Here is a 21,097-nt window from a genome sequence, read left to right as displayed (position 1 = left end):
AGTCCTTTTTGTTACTTTGGTTAAATCATTAATTTTAACATCCAAAATTAATTGGGAATTACTGTGCAAGATACTGCAAGTGGAAAAATCCATCAAGTTGGGATCAAAATGATGTCATCCTACTGCACCTATATAGCACAGCATCTATTACAGATTGTAGATGTAACTCCTCAGTAATAGGACAGAAGTAATAACTGAAAGTTATGTTTGCCATATGTGTGTGTAAAAAATAGTTCAGGAGCATTTTCATGTCATTCTGACTGTTTAAAAACCTGCAAAAAAAAGCTGTTCTGTTAAACCTTCAGAAGCTAGAGCTCTCCAGGGTAATTCGATGGAGAGCCCAGGCATAGCAGAAGATTTTGAGTCCCAGTGCACGTGATGCCAGCAGGTGGTGGGCAGCCTGTACCTGACTTGTTCCTGTCCTCTGACCATCCCTGCTCTCTCCCTTCCCGGAATAACCCCATAACCCTCTCATGTGTTTTACACGTGGCTGCAGGACAGGCAGAGCAATGGCATCCCCTATTAACTATGATGGCAGACGGGGCAGTCTGGTGCAGTGCTGGCACACAGGTGCCACAGGCACACAGGTGGTGCACCTGAATTAGGACTGCGCTGGGGTGATGAGTACAAAGACCTGAAGCATCATCTTCCTGCGACTTCTGCTGTCCCTGTTTGATAGAGGTTGACTTTGGCACCTGCAGTTTAAACTAGAATTATAAAAATTACTAGACCAAAACAAAAGAAGAGCAAAAACAGAGAAGAGAAATGCCATTGCACTTGATAATCCAAAGCGAAATGGATGAGATGAGTAAGTCTGTGTCTCTGCACATGGAGGCTACACTTGCTTTCACAGACCTTCAAGGAAAAGGGAAAGGTTAGGTATGGATGAGAGGCTGGAAAAGGATGAAAAGGTGAATTACCCTTGCTGATAGGAATGGGATTCGCAGCTGTGGTGAGGTAGAAAGGAGAGAAAGCTTTGGTTAGTCAGGACTCAATCATGTTTGGCTGTTTGCTGTGAAGTAACCGTTGTGATTTTTTAGTATGATGTTTTTTTATGCACAGTCTGTCTTGAAAATATACACATCTATGGTTTTCACAAATTCCCGATAGCCATAATACTGGCTGCGGAGAGCATTTCAAAACAAACTTCAGGATGTCTTTATTCATGTGTTTTTGCTACCACAGAGTCACTCTTACTGGCTGCCTCAGTTACGAAAAGGAGGGGAGGAGGTTGTGCCATGGGAAGAAAATTGCTGTCTCTGTTAATAAATGTATTTGAGCCATCAAATCACTGCTGTTTTCTTCTGTGTGAAAGCTCATGGCTAAGTTATTTAATATAAAAGAAAACAGTCTTCCATAACACAGAATAAATTCCTCTACTGGACAGTGATACATGAAGCTGCAAAATTAATTTTGGGTATCATTGAGAGCTTCCATGTCATTTCTTTTGGTTCAGGCAATACTGTGAAAGCACTCAGATGACAAAATGAGGAGCTGTACTGGGGTCTGGGGAGTTCCTTTGGCTCATTTCCAGTGTAATGCTAGCCCAGATTTTTGTATTTATTTTGAAGAATGGTGCTTCCATTAGAAGCTCAGTTTTACTGCATTTCAAAGCTATAGAATCTTGTGTCCTGTACTTTGTTTACTTAATAACCCCTGTACAAGAAGCTACGATTCTGTCTGGGGAGCTGCCTGTTCCCTTCCAGGAAATAAACGTACCCCTTTTATTTTTAATCCCCATGCTGTGTTAGAGCACAGTTCAGTGTGAAGAAGTGCCCTCGTGCTTACACTGTGTTGGCAGTGTCTGCTCAGATCAGAGTTAAGCGTGCTCTGCTCGCTGTTGCGTAACGCCGCAAAAAGTGTCGATTCAGGGAAATTCGGATGCCGTGAGGGAACGAGAGCGTCGGGAACGTTCCCTCCTGCTTAATGGAAACGTGGCTTTTGGTGACGAGTGCGTTTGAAAAACAGCAGATTGTGCCTGTGTGCTCATTGACTGAGTCTAACCTGAACACCACGATGATGTTAAAATCCCAGGGCACTGGGTCCTGCAGTTTGGTACAGCCCTGGGAGGATGGCCCTGGCTCCCATCGTGGCAGCCTTTAGAAGATTGCTTCTGAAAAACTGATGGGCTGGCCAAACAGATAAACTCCCATCAGCAGGAGAGGCAGCCCGCTGTTGTTTTGGATACGTCTGCTTCATTTGGCCGTGCGGGTCATCCCACTGACTGCAGTGGGCTCCTAAAACCTGCCAGTGTCGTGGAGAAGAGGGGCAGGTAGGACAGCAGGCACCGCGTCAGAAATCTGGTTTGTCTTTTGGCACTATGGAAATAGTCTTCTCTCCTGGACCTGCTGGAAGGGTGGGCTGCTCATGTAATTCTTCTCCCTTTGTCATTTTACACAGTAGTAGCCCCCTTCTTTTATTCAAGAGGGATCCTGGTTATTACAGGGTATTTCAGACTATTGTATGCTAGTACTAGCACTAGTCAAAGCCTTCTGATGAAAAATATGTATTACTGTAAAAGTGTGTGAGAATGTGGCCTGTTCTCTGAAATGCCAATTCAAATGTGCAGCTTGTTACAGCCAGATGATTTAGAAGGTAATGTAAAGGTTGAGAAAATCAATGCTGGGCTGAAAATCATTAGTCCTGTTCTCTCTAAGCAGTATGTACCCACTCTCTGCATTTCTGCCACTTTTAGGGTCTGAGACTCCATAGAAGGCCTGCTTAGAAGCTCCTGCAGATCTAAATGGTGTTGGCTAGATCGGCTTTTAGGTCATTCTCATTCTATGGAGCAAGCTTTGGTTCTGTAGTTTCAATTTCCTCCTCTGTGGCTTTAATCCAGCACTCTTCCTTTAATTACATCCTATATACACGTGTCCCTTTGAGTCCTCCAGCCCTCCCCCTCTGCAACTTTAGGGTCTCAGTTGTTCGCACTGTTGTGTGGGAGACTTAATGTGAATTATTTAATTTTGTCAGTCGAGGTAAACAGACAGTAAAAACATACGCTGCAGCACAACGTGTTCTCTAATCACTTATTTGACAAGTGCATTTTAATTATTTAGCATATCTTGTAAAAGTAATGAAGCCCTAGTAACATGAGACTTAACACTCTGCTATTAAATTTTCCCTGAGAGGTGAGAAAAGACTGCTGTATTTTTGGGTGCAAATTGAGAGCCTGCAAACTAATGAGATTCGACTAAGAATACGTAAAAGGGGCCGGAACCTCTCAGTGCTTCTTAATAGTTTCGGTAATAGGTAGTAAATCCAAGAGCATCCCACAGTTAGACAAGATTCTGCCTGTGTTGGCAAACCAGAAGATACCGTCTGATGCCTTGCCAAAACAAAACAGAGTTTTCTTGGCCCAGCTGTAGTTTGACTGAATGTATAACTCAGTAAGAGGAAAAGCCGTAAGTCACAGCCTTGCTGAAGAGGTATCGTTCAAAATAATTTTCTGTAGCATGATATAGTTCATGTTTCTGCAAAATAAATATTTAATCAGAGCTAATATTTTTGGTTCCCTCAGGCAGTGAGAGATGTGGAAGTTCTAACTTTTTACTCAAGTAAGTGCAAATGCAGTCTAGCAGGAAGTTTGAAGTAAAATGCATACCTATCCTAGGGTTTCTGAAAGTGAACTGGAGGTGCAGCCAGCCAAGATGGATGGCTAATTTTGTTACTGACAAAGAACAATTTATCTTGAAGTTAAAAAGTACTCCCCCCTCCAAAAAAAAAAAGTGGTGGTGGGGGCGGACGAACCCTAAAAGATAATGAAAACCAAATTGCAAGCAAGCATGCCTGTTTGATTGATTCGGGTAGTGTGATGAACTAGGTCAGTTAAAATGCAAAAATCCCAAACATATGCAAAAAAAAAATCACAAAATGCAAAAAATCACTGCAAAAATCCCAAACATAAGTACAGTCTCAAATGCTGTTCTTGCCAGTTACAAAGCAGCCTCCCCATGCCAACCCCACGCCTGACGTGAACGGTGCACAGTGAATCTCTTGTGGTATCCTGGGCTCTTTATTTAGAGGCCCCACTCGCAGGATGTTGTGCACAGGGTGTTGTGCTTCTGGTCCGAGCTGTTCCCCAAAGAGCTCTGGGTGCTGGTGCAGGCTTTGGAGATGGCTTCCTACAAAAGCTTCAGCTCCCCACATCTTCTTCAGACAGGAGAATGGGAGACGAGGATGTAAATTTCTTGTTCCTCCTGTTTTTTGTTTTTGTCTTTTTTTTACTGGGAATTATTTTGTTTTCAGAGGGAGCAAGGACTGAACAGAGTCCGCTGTATTTTTCCTATAAACATAAGCTGCTGACAGGCTCCTTCTGCAATTTTCCCTTCATCTGTGGAAAGGTAGGCTGCAGTATACTCAAGAAACAGTACAAGCTCTTCCCCTGTAACGTGACGGGGAGGCCTGTATTTGTAATGAATCAGGCTTGAGGCAGTTGTCATGTTTGCATTTAAGGAAACTTTCCAGACACATCTGTCCATTAATGCTCTCCCTCCCTTCTGATCTGTTAGAAGCTTATTCCCATCCTTCTGGCCATCAGCATCTTTCACTGCCCTTTAGTAAATTAATTTAGAAACCAATCATCCCTTCTTTGATTTCATAAGCACAGGAAAAAAAAAACAAAAAGCAGAAGGAAGAGTAAAATAATAAAATTTCAGGGAGGGAAATTGTACACTCTGAACTTGCACTTGAAGTGCATGTGTACATTGTAGAAAGTTAGCACGTGTCCATGGAGGTCACCCAGAAACCAAGGAGGATGTTCTCTGCCACATCCGACTGTCACCACAGAAAAGAAGTACCGAATTTTTGCTGGCTAGGAGGTCAGGTTAAAACATTTCTTAGGCCTTTAGTTATAGTAGATGTGTAGTACTGAGAGAAAATCCTATTGAGCAGTTGTGACAAGTTTAACATTTCTGGCTTCCTTTATATTAACACAGTAACCATACACACTGTTAGTCTCACCCCTCACTGGGGCTGATGCTGCGTGCCTTATTTCTGACAGTTCCAGAGTGGGTTTGTAAATTGCAAATGCATGCAGGGTAATAAAAAATTAATTGTAGAGCCACTTTAACACAAAGTGACACTACTAGCCCATCAAGATTTCCTAATAAGTAGCCACAACGCAGATGTTCTTTACCACATAATTTCTTGAGATATGGGAAGTCGTATTTTTCTGGCAAAATTGTAAAATTAACTGATGGGAAGTTACTGGGATTTATGGGAAGAGCTCCAGCTTAGCTGGCAGAAGAAGGTAAGTGAAAATGGCAGGGAATGCTAACTTCTCTCAACAACCTCTCCTCAGCTGGAAAACGGCAGGCTGACCGTGGTGGTTCCCATTCTGCATGCTTATACTCTATATTCTGCATTTCTGAAAGTTGTTGAAAGGTAGAGCTTTCACATATAGGAGGATGTGAAAGTTAAACAAGAGCCTGATGTAAAATGTGTTAACATTCATAGTTCTGTTTGAATGTTATTATTCCCTGCTTCCTTGAAATAAAATTAAAACAGAACTTGTGCTGATTTGTTGTTCTTACGGAATCCTAAAACTTGGTTCTGGCTGACATAGCATCTTACTCATTGTGTCAAAGCCTTTGAGATCCTCTTAACTCTTTCTGTCTTCCTTAGAGTGCCAGTAGAGTTTGCTCAGGCTAATTCTTTAATTAAGTGGAAATTACACAAATAGGAGTTATTTTACACTCATGCTTACGTAATGAGATAGAACTGCACAGCTGACCAGAAAACAGTCCTTCGCTGCTGTTCTCAATTCCAGCAGGTTTTTCACTTCAAGGGCTTTTTAAACTTCCTCCTAGTTTTTATGCATCATTTATGTGTTTGAACTGAAATTCTGAGAAGAGAAAGGAAAATGAACCATGGACATGAAGAAATGTGCAAGGACAGATTGTGAGAGAGATTTCCTGTAGGAGAATGGCATGGAGAAAGCAGTGCTGTAGGAGTGGTTTAATCAAAAAGCGCCAGTTAGAGCTGCTTGGGATGGTAAACTGTCATATAGGAAAAATTAGATTAACTGAGAAAGAATGCATGTCAGGAGAGAGGAGTTTCATTGGACTGGAAAAGCTTTCCCTAGGGACAGTAAGTGGCATAGTTTTCCAAAGAAAGTGTCCCTATTCTTTTGGAATTGAAAACTCAATTGAATAAATACTAGAAAATGTAACTCTGAAATCTGCAGTGTTAGAGGCGAGCAGGGTCTGAGCAGAAAGCCTGCTTCACCTCTGTCTTCTCACTTGGTTGAGACAGCTCCACGAATCTAGTTCAGACTTTGGATAAAATCATAAGGTATGTTTTCTCCCTCCCTCCCTCTCTCTTTTCCCTAAATGTTATTATACTGCAGCTTGGCTCTGTCCACATAGGCTGGAGCAGACTGTGTTGTAACTTGCTTCAGCCGCCACTGAATTTAACAGCTTTTGGCTTTGTAAGCAGTGCCTTAGGAGAACTCTTGCTCATCTGTTCCCTGAGCCAAAGGAAAACTCCTCCGGTAGCTTTCCCAGTGTTTTCTCTTGCTGGAACACATAGTTACCAATTGCTAGGTGAAGATACACTACTTTTAATCATCTTTTGTTTTTGTGTTTTCTGTTTGTCCAGCTGACGTATTTTGAAACATACACTTTGACTGGAATGGTGAAAGAGCCCTTTCACAATGGATTTTTTTTCTTTTTCACGTATTCCACACAGTTAAATTCTTCCACTGGTGGGAAAAATGCTTTTCCTTGATGTAAATGTGTGGCAGGTAGCTGAGTACTCATATAGCCATTCAGATTTCCCTGTTAAGTATAATTCTTTATAATATTTTTCATGACAAAAGGATTTATCTTTGGAATCTTGTTCAGGAACTTCTTTACACAAGTTTATCTGTCGTTCACTATTGGTTCTTAGGAAATCAGATCCTATTGGCATTTAGTCTGTAGCTAGAAAAATGTCTGCTGGGAACTTCTTAAATAGGACGGCAATAAACATTTGGATTATATTTTGCAAGTACAAATCACCTGCAGATATTTGCATATTTATTTATTGGATTTCAACTTCCACCTAAGGTTAGATGAGACATAAACAATTAAATAGCACCTCTGGCAAAGCATTGGTCAAGAGAGCCAAAGACATACTGGGAACTCAGAGAAAGGTTTCTGAAGTTTTAGAGGGAATTGGGACAGGCTTACACTTTGATTCATCTCCACAAATTTGATATCAATTTGGAATTGATGATTTAGGCTTTCACTCTGATATACATTCCTTTTTAGAAATATATTTAGAAATATCTCTTTCCAAAAAATATTAATTGTAGCATTGGGCAGACGCAGGGACTGTACCTTGGTCTGCATCATTACAGGAAAGAATGACTGTAATTTAAAGCCAACTAAAAGATATAAAAGATTCCTTTTATTTATTTATTTATTTCTAAGATCTATGGATCAGTCTCCACATTGTACTTTGTAGTAGAGGTCACTGATAAATCTGATGTGCTGGAAAGGTGTTAATAGGTTTTCTCCAGCTGTTGAGGCAAGGCCAGAGCAGTCGGGGGAAGTGTAAGACTGGCTGTACCTCCAGCCTGACTGCTAATACATTGCTCAAGTCTCAGGATATTTCCGGGCAAGAAATGTCTAGCAGTTTCAGCTTTCCTGGTGGTTTTATGATGATTCAAAGGGAGAAGAAAAAAAAAAAAAGCTCTTCAACCTCATTTTCATTGATGGCCTAAATCAGCTTCAGGCAGAGGTCTGCTGAGGCCAGTAGGCCAGAGTATAACACTGTGCTGTGCTGGCCTTGCAGAGGTGTGTGTGTGGGTGTATTCTTCGCCTGCTTCGTTTTAGGAAAGTAGTTGCAAAAACTGTGAGAGAAAATTAATGTAATTAATTATAATTAGTATGGTGTTTATAGTGGATACATGTTCCAAAATGTGTAACAACAGTGAAGGAGATTTCATAACTTCCAGGAGCTGTAGATTTACAGGAACAATTAGATGGGTTAGGCCAGCCTCAAAAATCTTTTGAACTTGTCCATTTGTGTCTTTTAAAATCCTCCCAGTTACTGACAATTAAATTTGATGCCTAGATGCTTGTTTACATAAAAGCAATCAGCACACTCTTTCTGTTTGTGTCTCAGTGTGTCGTATTTATTTAGCAGCATTGCTGGATTTTAAGGTCTGGAGATGAACCAAAGTGCTATGGGCACGAGGCTTTCCTGCATTTCATTCTTTGTCTTTTTGTGCACATGTGGATGAAAATGAAGCTGGTAAACTCTCAATTTTCAAACCAGAGTTGTGTCTGTTTTTATTATATAGTCATAAGGTTCTCAAGAGATGACACTGCTTTGTAGTTTGTTCTTTCACATCCACATGTCCTTTGAAAATCTTATTAGTTCTAAAAAATCTGTATTGTTTCAAGGGAAAAGACCAATACAGGACGGTTTAGATTATATGATCCACTCTGTAATATGGTTTCACACTTTGACAGGAATGATCCTTTATCAATCCTTTATCAAGGATTGTAGTCAATACTTTGATATGCAAAAGATATCCTTGTTAAGTTCTTAAAGTACATTTTGTTTTTAGCCACATGCTTTTGCAATCATTTCCAGTTTTGCAGAAGATCCCAGTGAGTATGGTCTGTATCAGAGGTTCATGTTAACTTCTGTTTTATTGTACAGGCATGAGGAAGTAACTCTTATGACCTGTCCTCTTAGCAGAAAATGAAAATTACTCAAACTTTGTTAACCTCTGACATGAAATTCCTACTACTGCTTCTTTCATTTCTTCCATTGAGGAGGGATCCATTTTTCCTTAAGTTGTAGCAAAGCTACACATTCAAGAACTCCTTCCCTACATGGTGATTACACTGTATTATTTTCCTTTCACTTGTATATACATCATTTTTCTTGCAATTTTTGGGAACTATTTGCAGTTGTTGGCGGATTAAACTTCTTGTAGCTAAACGATATGAAAGATATTTTCTGCCTTTGGTCACAACCAAAACCTTTCACCTAAGTGAGCTTAGTTTAGGCTGGGCAGATGACTGCCTTTCAGAGGTGGCCAAAAGTTTAGAAAGTCAGTAGCCAGAGGAAGCAGCCAGTGCTTAATGAAAATTTAGAGTTTGTATGGGTTTTGTCTGGGCTTTCTTTTTCCTTGAAGGCAGAGACAAGGAAGGATGTGCAATGGTGCAGCAGCGAATGAAGCATAGCAGAGAAGACACTGAGACTGGATGCAGGAACAGAAGGAGATTTTCTTTCTTCGGTGGTACCTGATAAGATCTATTTTTACATAGAAATGTCACCTGACAGAACTCAGGGGAGAGGATATCCACGTAGTCTAGATGCAGCTAGAAACAGGGAGCTGAAGGCATGAGAAAAGAGGAGAAGCAGTCGAGGTAGTCTGAATGCACAGCTGTATTTAAAAATAGCAGTTGGAAGGAGGGGGTCCTTCAGGAAGACGACTGTGGATGCATGTGGCTATAACCACAGTGTAAAGACAAACACTAATTGGCGGTGTGGAAATCGTGTGAAAGACAGACTTGTTATGATGGAGAACTTGTGAGAAAAAGGCTGAAACAGATGACAGCAAAGCAGAAGAGTGGCACCAGAAAAAAAGGATGGCAAGATGGAGATAACTAGAGACTTGAGGCTGAGGAGGTACAAGTATGCTATTAAGGAGCTAGGGGGAGAGAATAGTTAAAAGATGATTGGGCTGCAGCTGGGGAAAAAATAAAAAACAAAACAAAACAAACAAAACAAAAACAAAAACAACAGAAAACAAACAAAAGAAAACAACAGATCTGGAATCCCTAACAGTACGAGGAATAGACAGATGTTTGTGTCTGAACCCTCCGTTTCTTTAGGTGGAGAGAAAGATCTGTCAGCAGAACATAGCTAGAGGAAAGAGCAATGTTTTCTTTTCTAGGACAAAGAAATACCGTATTGACATAAAGCCAAAAAGGTCCTGAAGAAGAATCTTGAGACAAAGATCTCAGCATCCCTGTTGGAACAGAACAAAGATTAATGTGCCAAGCCAGAGAAAAGCTCTCCTAAAAGCTGTGACTGTTGTGTTATCAGTACAATTATTTTGATCCCTAAGAAGAAAAGTGAGAGAATGACAAGCAAATGAAGATCTACAAACAACTGTGAAGAACTTAGGGTCATAACCTCTTAATATCTACATTTATCATACATCATATTAATATCACACAACAGCCATGTCTGTACTGGTCAATTAAGTAGTGCTAGGAAGCATTCCCAGGACCTGAAAATTGATTGTACCCACTGTTACCTGTTCCTGGCATAGTATTGGCTTATATCTGCAGGAACTCACCTGAACTATTCCCAGTAAAGTTTGAAAGTTATCTTGGGATTATTCTGGATAGGCAGTTTGGAAGCAACTGCCCTGCTCTGAAGGGTGAGAGAATTTAATAGCATGGCACCTTTCTGTGCCAGCTGGCCTCAGCAGTCTTGGGCATGTTTATTTTGCTTGCAGAAATACAGAAGTAAATGGCTTCCTTCAGTAGATGCAATTTTTGGAAACTTAGGACACTGACTGTTGTGGGTGCAAGTTGTGACAGTCAGTAAATAGGATTTACTAAAAAGGTTATTGAACTGAGATGTGGAAATGCTCTCTCAGATTTCCTTTTAATTTAGCATGAGGATATTATAGAAGAGCTAGTTAGAGAATATAAGCTTGGCTGAAGCATGAATTTGTTTTCATATACATAAATACAATCATAAGCAAAAGTAGGTCCATAAATAAGGCTCTTTCTTACAGAAGAGCAAGTCGTGAAATTAAGGAAACAAGTTAGTGAGATTTGTAGGTAGTTAAGTTGGCTGGACTAAATAGCCTTGACATTTAAAAGTGGAGAAAATACTTTAAAAAATACATACTTGAAATGTATCAAAACAAGGGGAAGCTCCAGACTGAAGTAGGTAAGTCATGTGGCCCCCTAAGAAGATAAATATATATCTGGATGGAACAGGGGTAAGGTGAAGACAGTGGAGGTGTGGAAGTTTTATAGTGATTGTAGAGTAATGTACAAAATGAAATTTCATGTGCTGCATTTTATATAACTCTGGGTTTAAAGTCAAGAAAACTTCATACTAGAACAGGTGCAGAAAGAAGAGCGTTTCTGAGAGCCTGTATTGTTGCAGAATAGACAAGAAAAGTGAAAACCGAGACATGCTAAGCCAGAATTAATAAATACATCAGGGAAGGAAGTCCTAGAGTGGAAAGCTAGTTAATTAACCTGAACAGTGCTGACACATTTACAAACTTCAGAATAACAATTTTCTGTTCGAGCAGAAAGCAGTCAGTTGATTCTGAAACTAAGTTAGACCATCCACCTTTCTAGAGAAGCATACGCCTCTGTTGGCATTTTCTAAATGGGATCTGTTCTTAACCAGAAGTGCAGGCAGTGTTTTCTGAGGAACTTCAGGGATACACAAGAGAAGTTGCACTTTGTCTTCAAATATTGGAGCTTCTGAAGAGCCAAATACAACATCTTTGGAACAGACTGTGCAGGATATTTCAGTGGTTCTCCTCCAGCATGTCATCATCCTCTCACCATGTATCCTGCTCTCACAGATCCTTTCTGCTTCAGCTCTGCCATTTAGATTTGCTCTGCAGCGAGTCGGTTTTGTACAGGCTCATCGTGGTCTTGCAGTCACAGGTGCTGTGCTGGTAGTGTCCTGGATGACATCAGGTGTTCAGCTATTTTGGGAAATCAAGCCCACACAGCAAGTTTATCTGAAAGAGCTTATCTCTGGACAATGTAAGTTGTGTCTGACTGTATCAAACTGTTGCATTAGATTTTTCATGCTGTGGTATGTTACTGGAGCAGAATTTCATGGACAGCATTCAAAGCAACCATCAGTGTAATGTTGTGAAATGTTTTGTTTATATGTGGCTGAACTTGCATGTGAGGTGATAATAATAACCCCAAATTGTGATGGAAATTAATTTGAATGTCTTTTCTGTTTCTGTTGGCCTTTACGTGTTTCCATAAATACTGTATAGTTGAATGAATACCAGACTGATGAATGTGGAAGCCTGCCTGTCAGTGTTTCAAAGGGAAAGCTTTCAAATATAAATAGCCTTTAAAATATAAATAGTGAAATCTCCATACTGTATTTATCACTGACCACTTTCTTTTTCCTTTCATTGAGTCTCCCATTTTATTTTTAGTGATGCTTACTTAAAATAGTTTCTCAGCTTTCCTGTTGGCGATTAGAAGGCCACTCTGGAATCCAAGTAATTTTAAAGCCAGATGGTGAGTGTGGAAAGTGTTCCTTGCTTGAGCAGTGAGAGTTTGAAATCTTGTCTGTCCTTCTTTACTAAAGCATCAGTGTAAAGCGAAGCACATTTCATCTCAGCTTTTTCCATTTGGTTGATTTCACATACATATTCTTGAGTTGGTTTCAGAATGTGATTCCAGCATTGTTCAAGACCTCTGTTTCTTCTTATGTTGATGCTATTCCCTCACATATGTTTATAGCTACGGTTTTAGTTGACTTGTTAAAGTCAATAGTCTTCACAAATTTCACTGTGTTGGCAGCCAGCACGTTATTTATTTATTTTTTGGTTGGAATTCCATGAATTCTGGAGATCACCTCAGCTGCACACGAAGTAATATGAAACGGTTAAAGTTTTGTTGGTTTGTGGGCTTTAGCTTGTTACAACTGCAACCTGCTGTCTACTTACCCCTTGTGTTGTTACTTCTTTTTCCTCTTCTTTCTGTGCAATAATGTATACATAATTTTAAAGCAGGGTTCAATCTAGCATTAACCACTCTGCTGTTTGGTAGGGCTTGCAGGCCCAAGCTGACCTTCCATCATTACTTGCCTGAAGGGACAGCTAATGCATCACTTGGTTCTTTTCTCCTAAGCTGTCTGTTCAGGTTGAAGAAAGGTAAGTCTCATCAAGGACCAGCTGCTTTAAGCGTCACGGTTTGCACTGAGGTTGCCTTGTTCCGTAGTTGTGCATCCCTACTCATCCTTCAGTACCTTCCCAAGTGGGTGGGAACGCGGTCACCACGGCATCCTCGTGACAAGCAAGAGAAAGGGAGGAGAAAGTGAAGAGAAAACGGGATTTAAGGCTGGAAAGAGAAATTTGAAAACCTACTAGCAGCTCTCCATTGTATTTACAGCCCTTGAAAGCACCAGCTGCCCATCCCAGCTTCTTAAGAATTTGGCATTTGGCATAATCTGCAGGCAACAGGCTGGCCAACACATCTGCTGCTGAACCTCGGAGATACAACTGGACCACCTGTTTAAGAACTAGCTCTAGCAGGGCGAGATGAAGTAATTGCATGGCAGCTTCACACGGAAGCAATGTTCACCAGACAGCAGTGTGTTCAGCCTGGTAGCTGGGTGTGAGGATCCACCCTGGAGTGATCCCAAAGAGGGTCATTTGGGGGGCCCTGGAGCATAGTGGTGCCAAGGTCTTTGCTTGGGTTTCCTGTGGCGTTTGTGGAGCTCCAAGAGCAGGGATCTGGGAGCTAAAAGTCATTAGGATGAGAGATGACATTCTTGTCTTTGCCTGAGTCTGTGCTACTGTAGTCACCCCATGAGACCACTCGCACCTTGGATTCCTTGCATGTGTAGGGAGGCAAGGGAAGGAGCAGGAGTGTGTTCTGCAGCTGTGTTTGAGATGACCAGGATGCATTGCCTTTAGTCAATTAGGAAATCCCTGAAACAGCCAGCTGCTGCTCGTGGACTAAAGCTCTTTTCCTTTCCTTGTCGCGGGGGGAGCATTTTTCCTGCCAGTACGCTGTCATAAAGATGCTTCAACTTTACATCTGAGCAGCTTGCTAATGCATCCTAGTAATGACAGGTAAAATGGTCTGGGTTCATGTGGCTCCTAGACTTTGGGGAATCATAGAATCATTTAATCATTGATCTTTATGCTTCAAGGCATGCCAGCATCTGCAAGCATTTTGTTAGTTTTAAATGCGATTTGTGTAGTTTTATTTTTATACAGTGCCTTGGGATGCTTACTGTAGAAGGCTCTTAAAATAGATATAGCTTAATGTGCTGCTCAGACTTCTCATTAATCTGCTTGTCTTCACTCTCACCCAGAGGTAAAATACAAAGGCTACAAAGTGAGGAGTCTGGAATAAAATGATAGAAAATGGGACTCTGAAATAAAGACATTTAGCACAGAGGACTCAGACTAGTGGTGGAGGAAACAGAACAGGATGTTCAGAAAGTCCAAGCCCTTTGGCATGAATTAAGGAGCTTGGAACATAAGCTGGGCTACAGTGAATTTGTGAAACAATGTTTGTCTTCCTAAACTGAATGCTGGAAAGCGTCCACTTCACACTTCTCCTTTGCCAGCGCCCTGATATCTATTGTAGCACTCATCTTCTGGCTTCTTTATTTTCAGAGAAACATTTGACTTTGTGTTTAGAAGTTATTTGTGCTTCCCGCTTTCTTCTGGTATTAATATGATCTTCTTGTGGCTATGGAACTAAAATTTGGAGTCCCAGTCTTTGTCCCTGCTGCACTGCACTGTTTCTGGTGTTTGTGTTTTACTGCAGCAATGGGCTTGAGAGGCTCCGCTTCCACTTCGCTTCATGAGGGCTTTGTCTGCATTGAAAAATCAGCAGGCCCAGGGCTTATATTTGAGTACTACATTTTGATTGCCCATATTGTTCAATTTCTAGCACACCCCATGACAAGGTTTTGGCCTGTGCCAACAAGGACGTTCCCAGGTGACACTTATGGTGTGAGTGGGGGGAAGGACACTAAGGAAGGCCTTACTGAAAAGGTAACTGTGTTTTGGAGGGCAAAGGAGTTTAGGCGTATGGCGTTGAGCTGGCCGGATCCCCTGAACATCTGGATCCTGATGCCTGTTATGTACTAGACCAGTCTCTCTCAGGCTTAGCGTTTGAGGAGGATGCTGCAATGCAAGCTTCTGCTTCCTAACTGCACTGCTAGCGCTGTTAGCAGCAGCAGTGTCGAGCCGCCGCCGCCTCCTCCTCCCCGTGGGCCATCTGCTGAGGCTTACAGCACCGCTTACGTAGCACCAACATCTTTTCTCTTTGAATAAGAGTTAGCACAGGGGCACGGCTCAAACTTTGTGTCAAGCTTGGGTGAGTTTTCCAGAGCATGGTCTTCCATAATGCAGCTAACTTGCAGGCAGAGATACAGCAGTGGCTCACAAAGCTGATGTTGTCACAGGCCCACAGCAGCAACTAAGGTAAATAATTACTGCTGTGGTATGTATGTGTTTACTTATCACACAGGGACACAGTTAATTGCACATACAGATCATACGTTTGTTTGCACACATGGATCTTTTTGAACCTCACACCCATAGGTTCATTCTTCAGGTTTGGATGGGAACGCTGTATGGGAAAATAGGTGGTGTTTACTTGTCTCTGTGGGATTGCCAGTTTGTGAAGACCTCAGCGCTGCAGATGCTTTGGCTGAGCATGTTCTTCCAAAAAGTGTTGTATAGGCTATACCTTTACATGTGATACTTGTTACAGTCCTGTGTTGCTCTCTTTCTTTTTTTCCTGTTGTCTCAGTTGTTAGCTGGAAACGCAGAAGTTATTAAAACCAAGGTCTCCCTCAGTCAGTGTTGAAAATGTGTTTTCATTAGTAGTACATGGCGTGCTACTAGAGTGCACATCACTAGTAGCTGTAGGCTGTTGTCCGGAAAATTATAGGACTGGCTGCACAGTGAACATGTATTTAGTATCAAGATTTAAGCTCCTGAGCTGGTTTTTGGTGCCTGTGGAGCAGTGCTGTAAGAACCCCTGCTGAGTCACTGGACGAACCAGTATAGCTCTTCTTCGTCATAGTGCTTTCTGTCCAGTGCTGCTATTGTGGGGATTAGAGATGCTGAGCAAAAGGGATTTTGTTGTGTCAGTGCTAGGTGAAATGATGGCCTGGTGAGCGCTTTTTTGAAGCCACAATGGCAACAGTCATGCAGAAATGAAAAGGAAGAGCTCCAGAGAGGTGCAGAGCCAGGTATATATAAACCATGTTTGCAGTTGTTGCCAGTTTATGTTCTGCTCTCAGTATTTATTAGCTGAAGAGATGAAAAGTCAATCTGGAAGGGATTGTGCTGACTACAAGTTTCTGTAGCCCTTGGTGGTGCCAGCTGCAAAAATAGGCGAATCTGGCTGCAGTGGCAGGGCGTGATTGGGCAGCTCCAGTGCAACTGCTGCCCCGCGGGGCTTCGGGAGGTTTTGGCTGGCAGCCGTGAAATGCGTCTCCCGGGGGAGGACAGTGTTGCAAACAAACCTTGCCCTTCCCTATCAGTGAATTCCTTTGGTAGTAGGCTGGCACCCGAACATCTAAACATATTCATGACAGAGATGCAGCAAGTTTCTTTTTTTTCCACTCCCCTTTTTTGAGATGGGGACGGAGGTTTTACATTGTTTTCGTTGATCCGTATCTCCCGTATGACTCTTCAGAAGGTCTCATTATAGCAGCCACTCATTAGTGGTGGCCGTGTACCTGGCTGAAGGCCCGGTAAAAACACGTTTCTCAATTTCACTCTCTTACGTGGCCTAAACCAAATACAGCTTCCCATTGACTTAAGTGGCTGTTGGTTGGATGAAGCTGCTCAGCCGTAGGAAATGGAGCACTGGAGTAGCTCCTATTTTTCCTGTTGAGATTAGTTTTCTTAGCAGAAGAACTGAAAGGTCCCCTGCACCTCAACCCAAAAGAGTGGCTTTGAAACAGGCTAGGTGTTTACATATGTGAAGAGATCAGCATTAGAGGTAATAACCCTTTAAAGTCTTTATGAATGCTTTGGAGCACTCCAAGAATAAGAAATCTCAGTAAGAGTCAGTCTCTCCTGCAGGCAGAAACTGGACCACAGCACATGCAGACAGACCAGTGCCAGCTCACACGAACTATAATGACACTTAAACTGCTGCTGAAGTAAGTATCCAGGTCAATGGGTAGGTCTCCCCATGCCATGCCAAAGCTCGTGTTGCTGTATGACCTCCTCCTTCAGTACCTGCTGTAACAAGATTAAAGTCAGCGCTGCTTTGCCTACCTGGCTCCTTCCTGAATACAGGGGACAAATGGTCAGTGAAACCCTGAGCACACAGAAAACAACGAGAGATTCATACTCATCTTGTTGCAATGATTTTGGGGCTTTTCTACGCTTCCCTGCAGGACAAATTACTGTGTTGCCTCAGTTTCATTAGTGTTGTTCAAACAGCAGTTTTTCAATCCCTACCCTTGCACAAGTGCCAAAAATCACAGATGTGGAAATGGTGGACACAGTGATTTTTCACAGTGTTCATGACAAAAAGGCAGTTGGCTTCGGAGATCAGAGGCATCTTTAAATAAGAAAAAGCTCTTTAAGCATATGCTTTTTTGTAAAGGCAGTTTCTCATTCAGAAGACTGCAGTCAAGTGCAAGTACCCCCAGCTGGAGCCCTCATTCCTCTGCTGCAGTGTGGTCCTGCTCCTGTTTGGAGTTGATGGGCTTGCTTGAGCCACTTCAGCTCATTGCCCAGGGTTTTCATCAGCTTCCAAATTTTATTTGTTTTCTGGAGTTTGTTCTCTTAAAAAAATATGGTAGACATCAGTAGAAAAACAACTGAAATAAGATGTATTGGGTTTGTTTTCCTTTTTGATACTGTATAAAAAATAAAGGACATACATTATTATATTCAGAAAAATACTCTGCAGTAGCTGGAAGGGAAGGGCCATGAGCTGAAAACAAAATTTACAGTACAACTCCGTGTATGTTGTCAGGGAATCATTCCCATGCAGCCCAGCAATGGCACAGAGATTTTGGGGATTATGTTCAGATTAAATGTCAGCAAGAGCAGAGCCTTGGCAGTGGGCCAGGAAGGTCATATGAGGCAAGTCCCCAACTTTTACACTTAAATAAAACTCTGTTCTACTTAATACCCGTAATATTCTGCAAATCTTAACACAGCTGATGACCTGGGTTAAGAAATCTCATCATAATTTGATATTTATCTTTTTTTTTTTTAATTTAGTTTGGGAACTTTTTCCAGTTTATTGGTATTTAAGACATTGTCAGCACTTTTGTTTGGGTGTTATGCATCTACTGTAGATCTCTCTTTCTATGTAGCATGACATAAAGAAATGTTAGTCCAAAACTGCTACAGCTCTTCAAAATTTTCATTTTTAAATTTACACATAAGTGGAATGATAATCTGCTAATACTTCCACAGGGATTATTACTACACAGAAACATCTCTGTTATTTGTAAAATGGAAGTCGAATTGCAAGAGCTCCATGGTATTAAAGGGAGAATACTTTATTATTGGGAGGGAATGAAAAAATAGATACAAATTATATAGTTGGGAATTGTTCTTTCTTTTTATTTGTCTGTGGTTGGTCTGTGCCATTCCAAAATACCTGTGGAATTTTGAAGGAATATGCTGACAGTCTTGTACTGCATTAAGAGTGGCTTATTTTGGTTTAATTTGATCCTCTTTTGCAACAGATTGATTTTTAACTACAACAGGGCACTCTTACTCTGGGGTATATCTACCCGTGGAGTTGCAGTACCTTAGCTACACCCCTTGAAATGAATACTCTTTTAATCTACTTGCCATCTCTGAAAAAAATGAAACCGTTTTAAAGTTAACATACAGAATCCTTTTAGTACTCTAAATGTGATCCTCCCACTACATACAATCATGAATATAGGATGGTTTTTATGCATCTCTGCCCTTGCTCTATGGCACTGAGTTCTGCAGTATGGTGAGCACTTCGTGCATGCCAGGTGTAACCGAGAGCATTTTAAAGAGACTTTCTTGGATGTGCCCAACATACTGAATCAAATCACAGCTGTTGGATTTGTTTTTGCCAGTGAGCTTCAATATATGCTGCATTGCTCCAAAACGGCCTCATATAAACAGGAGCAAAACTTGGAGCCAAAGCAGCAGACTCTGTGGATTCAAGATTCCAGCTTTCATTTCTAATTATATATACACCCCATATTTGTAAACCTATTTTTAGGTACACTGTATACACACAAATACATGTTAATCTACACATGTATGTATGTATAAATGTGTATGTATTTGTGCACTGAAGTTTATTTTCCCCTTCCTCCTCCTGTCTTTCCCCACCTTCCCTGCTGCAGTGAGGCACAAGAGAAGGAGGAGGAGGGAAAAAAACAACACTTATTTTTGCTGACTAAGTCCAACATTGGCATAGGAGGATCTACAAACTGATCTGGAGTTTATTAAGGATGGAAATTGGGAGATAACAATTCCAATTGTTATCAGAAAGAGTCCCAGCGGTAACAGTGGGGTCAGAAATCAGACGAAGTGCTGCAAGACGTGGGTGGCTGCAGTAGCGGGACACCAGGCTGGGTGACCAGGGGTCCTGAAGCAGAGGTGCTGCTTTATGAAGGATACAGTATGCAAGCTGGAAAATTTCAACGCTTCTTTTAAGTGCAGATATAAAATTTGTAACTTACAAATGAGTTCTTTAACTAGGATAATGAATAAGGTAAATTGATAAATAATTTTAATAAACACCTTATGTCCTACTGTTTATTTATTCTGAATTAGGAAATAAATAGGACTTTTCCATTACTTTTATTAGATCTTAATTTAAAGCACAGTCAGTGAAGTTGAACCATCCTACAGCCTGAGACTTACAGTAATAAATCAAACCTTATTTAGTCATTTGAAAGTAATGTGACACCAAATAGCCTGTTAGCATGTTATTTTTTACTATAAAATATGCAAATATATCAATGATCATACTTCTGTCTAGGTAATATTTAAAAAACACGACACAGAGTGTTTCTCTTTTAAATTAACTTTCATAAAAGCAGTCTCACATCTGCAGAATGTTTTTTCAGAACCCTCCCTCTGTTTCAAGACAAAATGTGCATTCAGCTTGGGAATATGTTCATAGTGAATCTTCTTTTACCTTCCTAAGAAACATTTCTATATTCTCTTAGGTTTCTTTTTTTTTTTTTTTTTTTTTGAGATAGTTACTTCATAACTTGCTGGGCTCCTGTTTGTTTGAGTGGCTGTAACTGTCTGGTGGCTACGGTGCTGCTGAGTTCTGCAGTTTACCTCAGCTGTGTTGTTGTTTATGATGGGTGCAGTTTGAGTCCCTTTTTTCCCACCTTTTCCCCCATTTCAATGAATGGCATCTCTAACTGGATGTTTGTGCCCGTGGTGCTCATGAGGACCGCAGGGTATGAGATCTGCTGGGTGCCATCAGTGTGCCACGGTGGGTGCAGGCGACCCACGTGTGCTGGCCACCAAGCTGGGAATGATATATTTAAGCATATAATGATGGAAGAATTAAATTCCACTTAACTCTGCAGTTCCGGCTGTGCTGCATTCAGGGTTTCTCTTTATAAAACCACGTAGCATTATTAAGCACCAATTTGCTGGGTAAAATGAGCAGGTGTGCTTTGTGTGTAAGCAAGGGATTGTAGCCCAAAATGTTGCTTCGGATGCTTCGTGAGTCAGGCCGTTCATGATTGCAGTGACGAGATTATTCATGGTAGGCTCCTCGATGTGACAATGGTCCTTTGTTTTAAGTCTGCATTGCATATGTATTACACTTCCGATTTGCAGATTGCTCCTCTGCTAGGAAACAGCATTGCAGCAGGGAACAAAAAGTGAAGGTCAGTGCTGCTAAATTCAGGATGTTACTCAGTGCTGGAAATAATTGGGAAGGTTCATAGTTGAATTAAAAGCTTTAATCATGACTTTCATTGAGATGATACTGCTTCCTATTGTTCCTGAGGTTGTTTTTTGTTTTGTTTTTAGCATTTTGTTTGTGTGCAGGGTTTTTTTTTCCTTACTCTCTCTGCTGGTTAGAACTGGGTAAATCTGGGTAAATCCTGCTAAGAGCATTTCATTATTCATGACCATCCAGGAGTCGTTCTCTCTTGATAGTGGTGGTCCTTTATGTGCACATAATTTTGCTTAAGGAGAGGAAGAAAAAAAAACAGCGTTTCTTTAGGATTTGGATTCAATTTCAACATTTACTTGTAACTTTATTTTTTTTAAATGAACTGATGCTTGTTTCCATGAAATAACTGCTCTCAAGCCCTTATGTTACAAGGTGGTTATCTCTTGCTGGAATGTGGTTACTCTGCAGCACAACCATGGTTGGTGTGTTTCAAGCTC

General features: G+C 41.1%; 1 protein-coding gene across 6 annotated transcripts in view; it reads left to right on the top strand.

Annotated features, from left to right (window-relative positions):
* THRB (thyroid hormone receptor beta) overlaps positions 1-21,097 on the top strand; it is a 165,192-nt gene that overhangs the window by 47,009 nt on the left and 97,086 nt on the right. The window contains exon 1 of one of the 6 annotated variants that reach the window (XM_035556362.2): positions 16,864-16,881. The exons of the other annotated variants lie outside the window; for them this stretch is intronic. The gene's annotated coding sequence lies outside the window, so the exon portion shown is untranslated. Of the gene's footprint in view, positions 1-16,863; positions 16,882-21,097 lie in introns of those variants that run through there. 6 annotated transcript variants of the gene reach the window in all.

The sequence above is a fragment of the Cygnus atratus genome, chromosome 2 (genome assembly GCF_013377495.2).
Source record: "Cygnus atratus isolate AKBS03 ecotype Queensland, Australia chromosome 2, CAtr_DNAZoo_HiC_assembly, whole genome shotgun sequence".
Taxonomy (NCBI): Eukaryota; Metazoa; Chordata; class Aves; order Anseriformes; family Anatidae; genus Cygnus; species Cygnus atratus.
This window is presented reverse-complemented; position numbering and strand designations above follow the sequence as displayed.